This window comes from Astyanax mexicanus, chromosome 7 (assembly GCF_023375975.1).
Source record: "Astyanax mexicanus isolate ESR-SI-001 chromosome 7, AstMex3_surface, whole genome shotgun sequence".
In the NCBI taxonomy this organism is placed as follows: Eukaryota; Metazoa; Chordata; class Actinopteri; order Characiformes; family Acestrorhamphidae; genus Astyanax; species Astyanax mexicanus.
Genome location: NC_064414.1, coordinates 13,387,134 through 13,405,411, shown reverse-complemented (window position 1 = coordinate 13,405,411; position 18,278 = coordinate 13,387,134). Strand labels below are relative to the sequence as shown.

Sequence of the window (18,278 nt, the reverse complement as noted above, 5' to 3'; positions counted from 1 at the left end):
GTTGTTGGCGTATCTCTTTTTAGGGCCTACTGTTTACATCCTTCAGCTGTTTTTTCTGTTCATAAAGTCTGATTTCTGCATATATTGTGTAATTTTGAGGGACAAAGTAAACCCAATAGCAGAAACAGCAAGCTAGCTAAACCCGGTTCTCCAGCTATGACTTAATCCTGAATTGTTTTTTTCTGGTTTAACATCAAAACGCGTGTTTGTGGGGGGAAGGTGGTAACATTAGTCAAGTGTAGCTCTTTAGAGTAGCCTGCTTAATTAGCTAGTTAATTTCCTACTGTGGGGAGCCTGGTCTTACAAGAGTGTACACTCTCATGCTTAGCTGGACTGTATTTGTCATTTAACAGTTAATCAACATACTGTGCACTCCTCTCTAATATGAATAAGCTGAAGCACAGGGTTTAGGGCTAGAGGAAGACTACAGAGTCAGAGTGGGGAAGCACCATGGAAACAGTGAAAATTAATAAATAAGTCATTCTGTCTATGATGAATCATAACTCTGAGAAAAGGAAGGCGATTAGACTTGTCAGGCACTAACAGAACTGCCCGCATTCGTCAAGGCAAAGCTTCCTCTGGCCAAAATCTTTTTCTTTTTCTTCATTGTGGTTAGATTCATTGTCTTTGGATGAATGCTTTACAAACAACTGAATCTGTACACATACATGTTACATTTACTCTCTTACAGGAGTGGGAGAAATAAAAGTAATTTCACTAAATTTCATGGTATAACTGCGATAATAATATTCTTGGCAATATTTTATTAATTTCAAGAATTTACTACTGCAACAAAATTAATTATGAAGTTATATTTCAAGTTAATATAACAGATTCAGACATTCATTCAAAAAAACTTTTTTTATTATTTGCCAAGAGTTTACAAAATAAAATAATAAGATATAAATAACAATATATAACGTAATATAAAAAAATGTAATTTAGCAAAAAAACGTTATCACTATATGGATTTTTACATTTAAATATAAATATTACTGTATGCCGATGTATGGTTTATGATTCGACATGGCACACCAATACCCCTCTTATTAGAAGAGTCAGTGCCTCTGTTAACTCTACATAGATTAAGGCTGCAGGTGTGTAGCACTGCTTTTAACAATTGCAGGTATGAAATCTGCTCATCACACTTGCATGCGTTTTAATGGGGTAAGTGTACTTGTGTGCTCTAACTACAATAAAACCCTGACTCTGTTAACCCATTAACACTCCTGCAGTCCTGCTCTTTATCCCCAGGATAATTCATTATCTCCTTTTAGTTTTACAAAGTACTCACCTTAACAAGCTTAACAGAGGAGTCTTAATAACCCACAGGTGCTGCAGCAAGGGAACGCCAGAGCACTCAGCCTCTAAAAGCACACTTTCACATCTCAATATCAGACCAAAGAGGAGAGCCACCAAGCGGGCACACAGAGAGCCTTTTACATGATTAGCTCGCGGTCGCTTATCATCGCTGTTATGATTATTATAATTACCACCACTCTTACAAAAAGGCATCAAAGCAGCAGCTGGACGAGAGATACAGTGGTTAATGGGCCACTTGTGAGAAAGGGTGAGGGGAAGAGACGGAGCTAATAAGAGACAGAGCGGGCAAAGGCGGCACGGCCCGGTCAGGACTCATCTGCAAGTTAAAAATCCCACTCAACTACTGGGTCTTTACAATTGTGTATGGGAAAACAGATACACACTGGATGGACAGGTGCCAGGAATGGCTTCCTTCCAGCTCCTATCATCCACAAAGAGCTCTGGTACATGCCACAAAAGTCCAGGTGGTAATCAGAAACGGCTTCCCCAGCAGTCTAGACAAGGCAGGTTACTCACCTACAGTATGTGGCTTCAGAGGAATGCAGAAAATACCACAAAAAAAAACAACAGATGATACAGTTTACTGCAGTGTCAGACTCTTTCTTCAATTTTTATAATCTCTTTTATTTATTTTATATATCTCTATATCTTTTAACTTAATGACCAAATTAATTGGATCTTGCACCTGTGCAAGACATGTTGCAGTGCTTATTGCTATCTTGCACCCCACCAACAATCTATTTTCACGTCTCTGCCTGCGTTGTTTAAATAGCAGCAGTGCTTGTGAATATCTACACCAATGGGTGTGTTGGTTTCAAAAGTTAGACGTGTTCAGCTAAATTTCTGGGGTATTGCCATCTTGGCAACGGAAAACGCAGCATGGTGGATGGCTCGCCAGTTAAAAAATAGTGCCCAAAGAGTTCTAATGCTGTCTTCTGCAAAATCAGACTGGGACCCTACTCTGAAACAAAAAAATAATAATAAATGAAAAGAAGTACAATGCCAATTGCAAAATAGTTTGGGAGTAGTGTAAAATGTAAATAGACGTTAAAAAAAAAATAATAAAAAATAAATAAATAAATAAAAAACAGAATAAAATGATTTGCAAATATCATAAATCCATATTTTATGCACAGTTTCAAATATGTTGAACATTAACTTGTTTAGAATTGATGGCAGCAACACATCTCAAACAACTGGGACAGGGCAAAAAAAAAGGCTGTAGAAGTAAATGGTACTAATGAATACCAGCTGGAGGAGCAATTTGTAAGAAAATCATGGTATAAAAAGAGCATTTCAGAGACTTTTAGAAGCCAAAAATGGGAAGAGATTACCAAAACTGCGTACATCTGGATCTAAAATGTATGAAAAACTATCAGAAAAAACTCCTCAATGCAAAACTGTGAAGCCTTTGATATTTAACCATCTCAGTGAATAATATTATTCAAAGACTCTAAGGACCATTGGTCAGTACTGGGTGCTGGGCCCTCAGGAGGCACTGCATTAAAAAAAGAAATTATTCTGTACTGGAAATCAATGCATGGGCTCAGGAACACTTTCAGGATTCAGTGAACACTGAACACAGAACAATCAACAAATGCAACTGCAACATGCATACAAGAATCCACATCAACAGCATCCAAAATCTTCTCTGAGGCAAAGCTTGTTTAATATGGACTGATGCAAAATGTAAACACTGTTCTGTGGTCAGGACCATCTAGCTTGTTGTCAGTGCACAGTTCAAAAGCCTACGTATCTGACAGTATGGGGTTGCATTATTGAATTTGGCATTGGCATTTCACACATCTGGAAAGGCACCATCCCTGCTGACCAGTACATATAGGTTTTAGAACATGTGCTTCCATCCAGAATACATCTATTTCAGGGAATGCCTTGCATGTTTTAACACAATGTTGAGCCTCATTCTGCATCCATTACAACAACATGGCTTGGCAGAAGAAGAGATCTGGATGCTGAACTGGCCTGCCTGCAGTCCAAATCTTTTACCAGTAGTAAACATTTGGCTAATCATGAGCTAAAAAACAGCACTGCTTTTAAAAAACAGCAACAACTGGATTCCTCACAACCCAGATGTTTACACACTGCTGTTAAAAGTAGAGGAGATGCTACACAATCTATTGTGAATAAAATGTGAATTATGTGATTAATTGCAAATATTTCCACCTAACTAACCAGACTAACTTAATAGTGTAGTGTGGTGTACCTGGCAGACTACAGCCTTGTTACTTTATTAAAACATCAGTTTTGATGAAATAAGATTTTCATAATGTACTGAGTAAAAGGAGTTTTAGAGTTAAAACGAGGAAGCTTTAATGGAAGAAATTAAAGCCAAAAATAAAAGGAATCTATTCGACAGTAGTGATGCTTTGTCTGAATTTAACTTAAGCTTTATATAACTGTCAGTACCTCATCAGGCTCTTTAAAAAAGAGAATTATGAGGGGGAGGTAAGGCCAAACTTGGTAGTGATTAATTTGTGGTAAAAGAAAAAAACATCAGTTATAGTTTCCAGATCAGTCATGTGCCCATTTTACACATGGTCCCAGCTTTTTTAGGGTTAGGGTTGTAACAGCTGTTGAGCGGTCTGGTGAACAATTAACTGTTTCTGACAGACTTATCTGACCATTTAGAGATAAGACAAAGGCGTGTCACACACCTAAATGAAAACACAAAATGAACAGAAACACATTCTTTTAAAACTGTTCCAGACAAAGTGATTCGTTATAAAACACGTCTGTCACATCACTGCGAAGCTTTTGAGTAAGCTAATAATAAACAGAAGAAATTAAACAGAAGTAACCCTAAAAAAACAGTCATAAAAATAAAGAATTTAAAAATTAAGCCATTACCACTGTTGCTTAGCATTGTCTTCATGGTTATGTAAGACTAAAGGAACACATGAGAACACCCCTCTTCCCACACTGTGTCACAGGACTGCCTCAATATAGTGCCAGGCCCTAGCCACTGGACCTTACTAGATGAAAATGTTCGTTCAAAGTGAGTCTGTAGTGTTTGGCAGACTGATGAAAGCATAGCCTATATTTTAATTTTACACACACTGTTCAAATACTAAAAATAATAAAGAAGCACAACTCAGTCTGTGCCATTACCAATTGTCACCCTAATAACCTAATATATGCTACTAAATTACTGTACAAAGTTTTGCCCTTTATTAGATTTATTGTGTAGAAAAGCAGCAAAAGCAGGCTTTAAATGAACAGTGTGTAATTACTGTGTAGGTATATACGCTTTTTTTTATAATAATTCAGGTTTAACAACTTCTTCTGGCTGTTAAATTCTTCTGCTTCTCTGTTATTATGAACAACATGTTCCTGTTTGGGCATAAACTGTGGTATTAGATTACAACTCTTAGACCTGCAACTTCCCATTACGTACAGTTGTGGTCAAAAGTTTACATACACTTGTAAAAAAACATAATGTTATGGCTGTCTTGAGTTTTCAATAAGTTCTACAACTCTTATTTTTCTGTGATAGAGTGATCGGAACACATACATGTTTGTCACAAAAAACAGTCATAAAATTTGGTTCTTTCATACATTTATTATGGGTCTGCTGAAAATGTCACCAAATCTGCTGGGTCAAAAATATACATACAGCAACAAAATTTGTCAATTTTGGTGATGTAGCGAGTTGTGTCAATCAAATTAGCTTCATGTCATGGCCTCTTCACTTGTAAGTGATTCTGATTGACTACAGCTGTTGACTTCTCATGAGCCCATTTAAATAGGGCTCATTTGACCCAGTGATTAGACTCAGCTACAAAAGCTACAATGGGAAAGTCAAAGGAACTCAGTGTGGATCTGAAAAAGCGAATTATTGACTTGAACAAGTCAGGGAAGTCACTTGGAGCCATTTCAAAGCAGCTACAGGTCCCAAGAGCAACTGTGCAGACAATTATACGCAAGTATAAAGTGCATGGAACAGTTGTGTCACTGCCACGATCAGGAAGAAAACGCAAGCTATCACATGCTGCCGAGAGGAGATTGGTCAGGATGGTCAAGAGTCAACCAAGAATCACCAAGAAGCAGGTCTGCAAGGATTTGGAAGCTGATGGAACACAGGTGTCAGTCTCCACAGTCAAGCGTGTTTTACATCGCCATGGACTGAGAGGCTGCCGTGCAAGAAAGAAGCCCTTGCTCCAGAAAAGGCACCTTAAGACTCGGCTGAAGTTTGCTGCTGATCACATGGACAAAGATAAAACCTTCTGGAGGAAAGTTCTCTGGTCAGACGAAACAAAAATTGAGCTGTTTGGCCACAACACCCAGCAATATGTTTGGAGGAGAAAAGGTGAGGCCTTTAATCCCAGGAACACCATGCCTACTGTCAAGCATGGTGGTGGTAGTATTATGCTCTGGGGATGTTTTGCTGCCAGTGGAACTGGTTCTTTGCAGAAAGTAAATGGGATAATGAAGAAGGAGGATTACCTCCAAATTCTGCAGGAAAACTTAAAACCATCAGCCCGAAGGTTGGGTCTTGGGCGCAGTTGGGTGTTCCAACAAGACAATGACCCAAAACACACATCAAAAGTGGTAAAGGAATGGCTAAACCAGGCTAGAATTAAGGTTTTAGAATGGCCTTCCCAAAGTCCTGACTTAAACCCCATTGAGAACATGTGGACAGTGCTAAAGAAACGGGTTCATGCAAGAAAACCATCACATTTAGCTGAACTGCACCAATTCTGTCAAGAAGAGTGGTCAAACATTCGACCTGAAGCTTGCCAGGAGCTTGTGGATGGCTACCAAAAGCGCCTAGTTGCCGTGAAAATGGCCAAGGGACATGTAACCAAATACTAATGTTGCTGTATGTATATTTTTGACCCAGCAGATTTGGTGACATTTTCAGCAGACCCATAATAAATGTATGAAAGAACCAAATTTCATGACTGTTTTTTGTGACAAACATGTATGTGTTCCGATCACTCTATCACAGAAAAATAAGAGTTGTAGAACTTATTGAAAACTCAAGACAGCCATAACATTATGTTTTTTTACAAGTGTATGTAAACTTTTGACCACAACTGTATACATAATTACTGCTTCCTGCTACAGACATTCAGTTTAATAGTCGCTGTTTGAACGTCTGTCTTCATATAAAAGAGTGTTTCTCAGTTCTGATCCTAAACAACTTCCCTCTGCAAACTTAGTGATTTTTTTCTGCTTCCAGCACACCTGACCAACTAATCAGCTCATTAATAAACCAGCTTATTAATGATCAACTCATTAGTAAGTCTAGAGCAGCAGGGGTGAGTTAAAGCAATGTGCAGCCCAGTGTCCAGCGCTTCATGACTCCAATTCCAATATCCAATTCCCCAGCCTGTCACAGGAATTAGTGCCAAATTAAAAGCAAACACTAACATGGAAAAATTTAAATGCAATCCACAAGATGCATTGTTTTTCCTCACTTACATGCAGAGCATGTGTCAAAATTAAATGCAAAACAACTATTACATTATATTAGGAGTGAAACGATTACTCGAGTAATTCGAGTAACTCGATAAAAAAAAATTGATTGAGTAATTTTCTGTGCCTCGAGGAATCGTTTATATAGGAGGAGGTGGTGGTTTTTAGTTGAGCAGCAGGAATATGGAAGCAAGGTAAAAAAGCGAACTTGAGAGAAAAAAAGATTTTAGGTTCGAACACCTCAGTGACGTTTTCGGTGCAGCGCGGTCCTTACCTCCTACAACACCAAGTCTTTAATGCTTCACCATTAAAGCAGAGACCAGGTAAATTTAACTTATAACAAATCAATTAGATTAACATTAATAATATAACAACAGCGCTGTGGAGTGCTAATTATTAGGAATACTGTCTGTGTGTGCTTGGTTTATTACAACGGAGACAGGTTCTCAATTAATACAAGCTTTATGTAAACAGTAAACACAGCGTTTACATTGGAGTTCAGAATATAAACAATACAATAAGATAAAGTTACTTTAAACAATATGCATGATTTCTCTATCTACGGGTACATTTGGCCAGTGAGACAAAAAGATAATTTCAGACACTGTGTTGATATAGGGAAGTGTGTGTGTCTCTTGGTTATTGGATAAATTATCAATTGCCACTAGTGCCTAATGTGCCCCAATGCGGTAGGTATCAATCTTAGGATTCATAAATGCATGGCCATTAACACAACTGTATTATTAGTCTTAGTGATATCAATTAATTAGACCCAAGAAGTCAAAAATTTAATTTTTAATACTTTTTGTCACAATTATTCCACAGATCTTAATGTATCTTGGAGAACATTGCCTGCCCAAGAAGGAGAATTCACTGACTTTGTGGGAACAGAATGCAGCTTGCTAATTCAACACTGGCAGAACTGGCAAAGCATCTGCTCGTGGACTGCCAACGGGCTCAGGACACCTGGACCTGGATTATAAATCATGGTGTATTTGATGAAAATATAGATCCTAAGAGAAAAGAAATTTATTGGTATATTTTGTGTATTGTAAATTGTAAGCTCTGGAAGACTAGGTGTAAAATGATAATACAACAAATTCAGATTCCTGCTCATATAGTCACTAAACAAATAATAACAGCGTTAAAGAGACTGAAAACACTGGACCAAAAAAAAGTCCCTGGACAAATTTAAAATTGTAGCATTTATTATTAATTATGTGTAAGTATGAGTTGATTTGCATGTGATGAATATTTTAATCTATGAGTGATTGTTGAATTGTTGACATGTTGAATTTAATACATGTGAAATATTGTAATATGTACTAAAAAAATTTCAATAAAGTTTCTTTAAAAAAAGCAAAGTCTGCTGTTCAGAAGCTAAGACGCACAAAATAAAGCCAATGTTTATGCCTTTTTTATTGATTAATACCTTATATTTGATACTTACAAGAAATCCAGTACATTACATTTAACTGCACTTAATCTGTTTTTTGAAAAACAATACACGACAGTTTACATTTTTAAAACTAAATGCGTCAGAACTGCACACAAACCTCCTTAAAATACAATCAGCACAACTGCATTGTATTCCACTGTGTGGTGCTGTGAATGTTCAAAAGCGAATCACAATGCACAGGATTAGTGCTGGGCGCTATGACCAAAAAATGCATATCATGGGATTTTTCAAAATTCTGACAGTTTCACGGTATATCACAGTATTTTTTTTATTATTTATTTATATATTTCTTTGCATGACAGGGCTTTTATATAGGTCTGTGACTTACTGTTGCTGTTAGGAGTACATATAATATAAAAAACAAAGGCTTTAAATTAAGACTTTGATTACTATTAGGTTTACTTTGTCCCACATAATTAAGTGCTTGCTTCTGATTGGTTTCTCAGCCTCATCCCAATTTTAGTAATGGGTTCTGATTGAACAGTGATTACATTTCATTTTGGCACAAATAGCATTCTGGTTCTATTTTAAGGAAGTTTGTGTGCAATTCTGACTCAAATTCAGCGTTTGGTTTGAAAATGTAAATTCTTGTGTATTGTTTTTCAATAGAGAGATCAAGCGCAGTGAAATAGGGGATTTGCAATTCATTTTGGCACTTATTCTGCATGTTAGTGAGGAAAAGCAATGCATATTTGTGCACTCTGTAAATGGAGTGCACAAAAACCAAGCTTCATAATGATGCTGAACACTTTAATATGTTGATGCTGAGCATTTTAATACGTGCAAGTAGAATATAAAAATTAACTGGTGTCCCTCAACTTTCTCAGCAAAAAGAGAAATGTAATATAATATTAGGACATGCTTTTATTTTGATATTATGTAATTCATGTAATACGTAATAGGTCGCTAAAGAGGATATTTTATTAAACAAAATGACAGAATTTACAGACAATGTTTTCTATTGTGATATATATTATCTGTATATGAAATGGCCTATATAAGGATGTGAATTTGTGGTCATATTACAGCTTTAATCAATAGTGTACAATGCTATGTTCTATGTGAAACCCTTTAACCAGGAAAAAATGGAGAAATCTGTCCACTGTTTCCCATGCTATTTATTGCAAACAGTGATGAAAGGAAAGCATGGTCTTAGAGCAGAGTGTGCATTCACCAGTCCTGGAACTAAGAACTTCTACACCTAAGTGGCACACCTAAAGTCTTATTATTAACCTTTACTATGGATGTGTTCACAGCAGCAACTGGCAATGCATTTTCTCCTTAACCTGCACTCCATCCATCCATTTAGCCACCAGAGAGAAGCAGAGAGCAGCGTTCTCAATAAGGTCTACCAAACCCTTATGCTTACATTTTCTTAAATCTCAGCAACCACATTATCAAACATTTGCTGATAAACACAATACATACAATTACTGTACCAAACATGTACCCACCAATTGTCTGCAATGTTGTCAAACTTCCAATCAGAGTCAGTGCAGGAGAGATCAGGGTGGAGACAGACTGACCTACTCTTCTGGTGCCACCGCCCCTAGTCACAAACTGAGCAATTCCGACCACTTTGTTACCGCACAGCCCAAACGACCAAAACACAAGATAGATACCGTGGATTTTATCACAGGAGACCCAGTTTGTCCAGGAAGGATGGGAATCATAGGGCATCTAATAATACTAATACTAATAAGATACTCTCACACCAGAGCCGTGGAGCTTTAAAACAAATCCGGACTGGACTGCTCTAAACCTAAAGCTGTTTAGTTTTGAGAAAGTCCTATTGGTCTCGAATATGTTCACAAGCTAACATCTCCACACATCCGTGCGTGTGTTCTCATGTAAACAATCCCATGCAGAAACACAATAGCTATTATCGATGTCGGCAAAAAATATTGCGGTTAAATAAGTTGATAACATAATTATCGCGACAGGCCTAGTGTCACAGAATTTAAAATCCAAAATTCTTCACCACAGGTTTATCCTATTTATTTCAGTATAGCACCACCACATGGAGAAATGAAGAAGTAATTTTAGTAAGTCTAATCGGGGGTGAGTCTTAAGAGTGCCTATGTTTGAATAAATAAATATCCATATTTGAATTCACATATGGTAAGATATGATACAATCAAACAGATGATACATCACAATATCAATATATTGTCACCAGGCAATTGTGAAAAAAACAACATATTTATAAAATCGGAATACAATAAAAGTTTACATTTTCTGCAATCCAAAAAGTGAGATCTAATGTGAGTACAACAGTTTAGAGAAAAAAAATCTGAGTGAATATGGGACAACACTAAATTAACCACTTCTGACACCAATTTTCATATCTAAATTACTAATTATATATATATATATATATATATATATATATATATATATATATATATATATATATATATATATATATATATATATAAACTAATACTAATTTACATCTAAACTAATAATTCAAAATTGATACTGTGCTTTTGAAAATAAACACAGTATTGTAAAAGAAAATACTGCCATACAACATTTCATTAAACCCTGTAGGGAAAATATAACTGTGGTAACTTCACTTTTAAGAGATGTTGTGCTGTTTATTTCTACAGTCACTGCATAAATACAAGTTTAAAATAAAAATATATTGCCTGCTCCTTCTAACTTGTTCCTTTTTAGGATCATCCAATGTAGTGCATTTATCTTCAAGAACATTTTAATATAAAAACATGTTATTCAGCAATGAGTGACCTGCATAAATGGTCATTGTTAGCAGTGAGAAAAGGCACAGCCAAGAGTCTCACTCTCAACAAGGCCAATGGTAAGATCAGCATCACTGTCAATGTTTGGGGGTTTGTGAGCAGGTTTGACTGTTAATGGTAGCAAGCCTTAGCCCCTCCTCTGCCATGACAGACGGCGGGGACGTTACGGGGGGAGGGAGATAAGAGCAAATGTAGCAGGCAACAGGGTCCAACTGCACCAGGACCACGACCAATTCATGAACACAAAACAAAACAAAAAAACAACAGAAAACCCATACACAAATCAGATAACTGTGCCTTGTTGTAAACAGTGTCAGTATGTTTAACACTTGACAGAACAGATAAGAGGATCTCACTCAGATCTAGGAGGAGGATGCAACATGCACTCTTGTAAGAGGAAAGCTTTTACGCATTTGCAACCCAAATTCAGAGCAGCAACCTATATTGGATTACCGCACGCTGATGTCACGTAACCAAGACAACTGAAGCCTCGTGGGCTCCTGGGGATGTCCCTCCTCCTGGTCGGTTGCTTTGGGTAAAAAAAATACATAATGGGGATGGGCGTGCGTGCGCGTGTGTGTGTGTGGTGGAGGGACTGTAGCTGATAAAAAAAAAAAAAATGTGTGCAGCTGCAGCTGAAAACAGTCACCTACCAACAAAAGCCAGATCATATCAAGACCCAACTGCTGAGCCTTGTTAGATAACGGTGGAGAATGGTAAGGTGGGTTTAACACAGTACCGTGTTGCACGTTAGATGAGGTGGTGTGGTAAACTGCCTCTTGTTTACAAATGAACAACAAAACAAGGTCTTTTGTTCATGGTGTCTAGGGGTGACAATATAGCAATATTGTGATATATCATATTGATACATGGCACCAAATATTAATATTTTAATTGAAACATAGGTACTCTAAACTCCTTAAAACTGGCCAGCCAATTAAAATTACTAAAGTTACTGCTTCATTACTCCATGTGGTGGCACTAATCAAATGAATAGGTTAATCCTGCGATGAAGAATATTAGTTGTGAAATTCTGTAAAACTTACACCAACAAATCCATGATAAAGAGTAAAGAGTATTTTATTCTCCTCTGTAACACATATGCTATGAAGTATCGTAGAGAACTGTCTTGCGATATATCGAGCATCACAGAATCACAGTATTGTGATATCATGATAATTGTGAAATGCCCTATGAGTCCCAATACTAATAGGCACAACTGGCAGAATCAAATTGGAAAATGTTGCAGAACTTTGAGGATAAAGTCTCTTTATAGGAAGCCGGCATCTTCTAGAGTGAGAATGTAACATTTAGGACCTCCCCCTAGATGTTAATTGCACTTATGTTGACCATCTACAACAACAGGACATCCCCCATTGTTGCAACACCCATCCGGTGAAACTTGAACTCGCACATCCGCTCTGTATCCTGATCTGATCAGCGGACTTGTCAATGCCTTGCTACGACAGTTGTTTTGGCCCCAATAACAGTGCCATGTTCACAACCAGTGAGAACAAAACAATAAGTGAAGTGAAACACTTAGTGAAACTTCAAAGTAGGTTGCACAAGATCCTTTATGCTGAAATAAGTGTCAACTATTTCTGTTTCTGTGTTATGAAGTAATAACTAGTTGTGTCAACTAGGATTGGGAGGTATCAACATTTTACAGTGTTAAAACATTATACAGCATTACCAATGGCAGGGATGTGTGTACTGCGCTTGTGTTTACATGGCTACAATACCCTAACATGCTGGGTTATTTTTAAACTAAAAATGATTAAATACAGATTTCATTTTTTTCACAGACTAATTGGACACTGCACATACGTTTAACACAGAAATACAGTAAATGAAGGCTTCTTCAATATTCGGTTTACTACAAAACACACTCCAATCTCTCTGACTGAAAGAAGAATGAAAGAGCAACTGGCCAATACAGATACACAGTGTAAACAGCTCAGTACAGCTGTCAACTAACCTGAGTACTGATTATAAAAACCCATGTCTTAGAGAGTAAAGTCGTAGTTAGTTAGGTTGATAATGTTATCACAACAACAGCACAGCACAGACTGATAACATTAGCTTAGCTAACAGGCAAGCTAACACTCCAGCTCCACATGTTTCAGCTACACGAAGCTCAAATTGCACACTTCTTTGACAACTAGGGTTGGCCATGACTATCCAACCTGTTTTCAGAGAGTCACGTCGAATTCAGTGATCCTGTGTTACTTTACATGCAAATAAATAAAAACAACTTTTTGGCCTGTATTAATGACACTGAGCATACTGTCCTCATATTGAGGGATCATTGATTTCTTATAATTTAAAACAAATTCAAACACACAGCTAAAAAACTCCAGCAGCTGTAAACTATTTCACTTTAAAAATGAACATATAAAGTTTCCACATTAATCGTGTGCGATAAGACATGTAAGGACTATAAAATCCACTGTGTTTCCCAAACTTCTTAACAAATATACAGTGCATTCTGTGCATTGACTAATGGCTAGCTGGCTGGCACTTATCCCTTAGCCAGCTTTATTCAAAACCATATCTTGTAGGTACAAGCCTAATGCATCAGTTTACTGTTTGATGTCAAACATTGACCTGTCATCCTGTTTATTATTATGGGCTCACTAAAACAGCCAATAACTTAGTAGAAAGAATTGAAAAGATTGTATTCTTATTTATTGTCACCAAAATATAACAACCAACAACACATGGAAATAATTAAGGCTTTTGAAAGAGTCTCCAAACACCAGTGTTCTGTTGAGCTATGCTACTCCTTGATATGTGCTTCTTATCAGCAATGTGCTTGTGCTGACCCACATTTTAAAAATGTTTGTGGTCCATTCAGGTTTATTAAACAGTCATTATTTGCATTTTTGGGGGATGTCAAAAGTGAACTGGCAATTAAGAATAAACAAAAGAATAATAATAAACACTTTAACAATACAAAAAAATATTTATGTTAACTCCTTTTACCTCAGCTTTACCCTGTTATGCTCATGCAGTGACCAAGGCTATCCAAATATCCTTCGTGGCTTCCTGTGGGGAGTACGTTCTAATAGGTGCTTTTTGCGTTTTTACAAGGTGGCACAAATTGACACTGTAGCACAACTAACACTGACACAATTTCAGTAGTTTGGGAATAGTAGTAACAGTTGTTCAATCCATAGGAAGAAACGCTGGATCACAATGGGTAACAGATTGCTGCATGTCAGAAAGGTCAAGCTTTTTCAATGAAGGAGGGACTCAAACCGAACAGAAAGCAAAATAGGACAATGGACAGTGATCAGCACAACACTTAAAGCTGCAGATTTCTCTCAGATTTCTTTCTTTTTGACTGTACTAGTATTCCTGAGTGGGGAGAGGACAAAGTACTCTAATTAATGTCATAATTGTGCTTCTGAGACCATCCCTGTAAAGCCAAATAAGTTAATTGTAAAAACAGTGGTCTGGTAGGTCCTTCCTGGGATATTATTTTAGCTTTTACTGGTTACCTGAGCAAACGTGATGCTGCTACTGATGCTGATAAAAGAGCTACTGCGAACATGGAGATACCAGAACATCAGACTCTTTCTTAGGTGACTTTTCCAATAAATTTGAATACAAATGCATTCAATCATACATCTTTCCACTAAACTTTTAACAACTTCCCCACATGTATGAAGCTCTTTAGTGCTCCCGTAATAAAAAGCTGGATAAGAGGTCAGCGTTTGACATTAAACAGTAAACTGATGCATTAGGCTAGTATTTACAACAAGATATGGTTACAAATAATACTGGCTAAAGGGATAAGTGCCAGTCAGCCCTTAGTCAGCACTAAACAATATGTGTAATGTTGTGAATTTGTTGCGAAGTTGAGAGAATGAGGTGGAGTTAATAAACTAATATGGTAGAATCTCAAAACGGTAGGGGTGTGCCATATTGTATCAAACACAATAATATTGCCAACATATTTCAATATCGTGAATGTATATCATGCCATATCAACCACCCCCTTTGTTTTAGCAAAAGACAAATTCACACAGTTCTCATTTCCTATTATATATCTAATAAAGGCAGATTTTTTCTGTCCAGTATAATTAATTTTACTTTAATCCTGGATATATGGACATATTTGAAGTGCATTATTAGTTTTATGACATTCTGGATTATTGACTCAAGTCTGATATAATTCTTGTATTAGGGGTGTTGCCCTGTCATATTGTATGCAATAATAAAATGTAACTTTCAATTTATTTATTTACAGTGTTTTTTGTTATGTCGTCAAGATTATTTTATCATTATTGTGAAAATATCATTAAATATTGTGATACTATTTTAGGGTCATATCGCCCACCCCTACTTAAAAGTACTTTACCCCACGCCTTTCCCAGCTACAGACAATTCTTACCAGTGAAATTTCTGTCACTTTCTAACTACCTGTTAATAGCTGCACAGGCCTTACAATGTTTACTTCTACCAGATGTTTGAGAGAAGCAGGGGAGAGGTGATGATCAGTATGATGCTGTGGAATATTCTTCGTGAGTAGGTGAAATGACTCATGTTTTGTTAACTGTAAATTATGAATAGTCAGCTGAAGTCTGTGGGTTTCAAGAAGGAAATAAAAAAAAACTGTGTTGGCCTTTTTTATACAGCACAGTCTGAGCAACAGCCCAACCGTCTAACCGTCTAAACCAACGCGGTACAATATCTCTCTTCGCCCATGCCACCCATGTTACGTCAAAGTTGCCCTACATTTTCACACAGAGGGCAAACAGGCAGAGGTATCTGAGCTAACGTTCTCACTTAAGATGTTCCGACTTTAGGAACCAAATCTGCTTCCTGGAAGTGGGTGATTAGGCTGCTGTTAATAAACTACATGAATATAAATAAATATTCTTTATAAATATTATTTAGTATAAATAAAACTGTGTGTGTGTGTGTGTGTGTGTGTGTGTGTGTGTGTGTGTGTGTGTGTGTGTGTGTATATAGTGTGCAGTAGGTGGAGGCTTCTCTCTGCTGTGGTGGAATTCAGCGCTCCTCAACAAAAGAAGTAGAGTTCTATAAGACCATTAACCCGCGATATTAAAACAATAAGACACGCATGGGATGGTTCAGAGTGTGGAGAAAATAGTGTTTTATGGAATTTAGAAACAGAAAACCAGCTAAATTACAGATATCGGCAAATATTGTGAGACTTCAGACGAAGCACAGCCGGACAACACCACCTCTAACCTAAATAACATGGTTAGCTAGCTCTGGCTCTGGCTCTAGCTGCTTAAGCCTCAAAACAAGTTTGTTGTGAGGAGCTCTACCAGCGCAGAGCTAACTACAGCCACATATATAGCTAGGTTACATATTAACATAAATTCCATATTTCACACTCTTATATGCAGCTACTAGCTCTGGGATATGAGTCTGAAACTGAAGCTGTAAGTTCGTGCCGCTGTATGTACAGCTGGACGTTGGGAACGGCAGCGTTTGGGGAACGAAAACCTAACTTTTACGAAGCCGCACAAACAAACTAACTAACCTAACTAACTCCACTCCTATTACTCAGCACTCCGCTACTCCGCCCAGATAAACTGTACTCACTCTCCTGCAGGCCGGCCGGTCGCTCCGTTCCCTCGCGCGGCAGAGCTGCTGCAGTTTAGCCCGCTGTTCACGTGTCGGCAGATCTGCGCCTCAGATACGCAGCCCGTCAGTAATCAGCAGCTGCTTCCTCCATTCGCGCAGCAGCGCTCGGCTCGGCTCGCGCCGCGCAGCAACGCTACCGAGCCCCTTTGCCGTTGCTACGGCAACAGCCCCACTTCAGCCAATCATAACTCCTCCCCTTCGACGACGTCCCCTGGCAACTGCCGCAGCGCGCGCGCGCGCGCGAGAGAGAGACAGAGATATAGAGTATAGAGACAAAGAGAGAGAGTACAGAGAGACAGAGAGAGAGATACGGAGAGAGAGTACAGAGAGACAGAGAGAGAGTATAGAGAGATATAGATACAGAGATAAAGAGAGAGTATAGAAAGACGGAGATACAGAGAGAGTATAGAGAGACACATAGATACAAAGAAAGAAAGGGAGAATAAGAGAGAGAAAGAGAGAGTATAGAGATACAGACAGAGATACAGAGAGAGATACAGAGAGAAAGAGGGAGTATAGTGAGACAGAGATACAGAGAGAGATATGGAGGGAGAGAGAGAAAATGAGAGAGAGAAAAAGAGAGTACAGAGAGAGATACAGAGGGAGAGTATAGAGAAACAGATACAGAGAGAGATACGGAGAGAAAGAGTATAGAGAGACAGAGAGAATATAGAGCGACACGGAGATACAGAGAGAGATACGGAGAGAAAAAAAAGAATGGAGAAACACAGAGAGATACGGAGAGAAAAAAAGAATGGAGAAACAGAGAGAAAGAGAATATAGAAAGACGGAGATACAGGGACAGAAAGAGAGGGTATAGAGAGACACAGAGATACAGCAAGAGATATTGAGAGAAAGAGAGGGTATAGAGAGACAGAGATACAGAGAGAGATACGAAAAGAAAGAGAGAGTATAGAGATACAAAGAGAGAGAGAGTACAGAGAGAGTATAGAGATACAAAGAGAGAGAGAGTATAGACATGTAACATGCAGTAGCGTGGCAGAAAACATGTGAAGTGAACTCAAACAACAATTGTCCAAACAATGGAAAACCTTGGACAAGTGACTAAAGTAGTGAATTCCCTGAGCTGTACAACGCTTTTCTACACTCATATAGAGATAACATGAGGAAGACCAGAATCAAAGCTCTTTTGTGAGATAGAGAGACAGATATCGGTCTACAGACACTTTAGCTACACCACATACCACCACGCCCGGCATCAGTAGCAGCGCATCACAACTACAAATGGCATGCGTCCAGCAGAGCGGAAAGCAACGCAGCATATCACTGCTTATGTGAAAGCGGCTTGATACCCATTAATATAATCCAGTGTGACCAATTACTTTCAGAAGGCCCTATGACTTCCTCAATGCGTATGACACGGACAGAATTGAGAAATAAAAGCTTAGTTCAGAAGGAATACACAGAATTAGAAAATGCACTGTTGCCTGGTGCTGGTGTTCACACCTATATAAATGAACAGCAAAATAACATGATCCTCATATCAAACATCAGCAATTAATTAATTTCAGTTAGCATCCAAGCTAACATCATCCATTCCTTACAATTTCAAAAATTAAAGACTGGAATGAACCACAGCCATACCTACTAATCTAACCAGCAGAGCTCCATTCATCTGTTATCAAACCCTAGAACCTATTAATCTAACC

The 18,278-nt window shown here is 37.9% G+C and overlaps 1 protein-coding gene across 1 annotated transcript in view; it reads right to left on the bottom strand.

Moving 5' to 3' along the window:
* The window catches only part of foxn2a (forkhead box N2a), a 44,501-nt gene extending 27,784 nt beyond the window's left edge, over positions 1 to 16,717 (bottom strand). Inside the window, exon 1 of the mRNA XM_007238449.4 lies at positions 16,567 to 16,717. The gene's annotated coding sequence lies outside the window, so the exon portion shown is untranslated. The remainder of the gene's footprint in view (positions 1 to 16,566) is intronic.
* Positions 16,718 to 18,278: the final 1,561 nt, after the last annotated feature.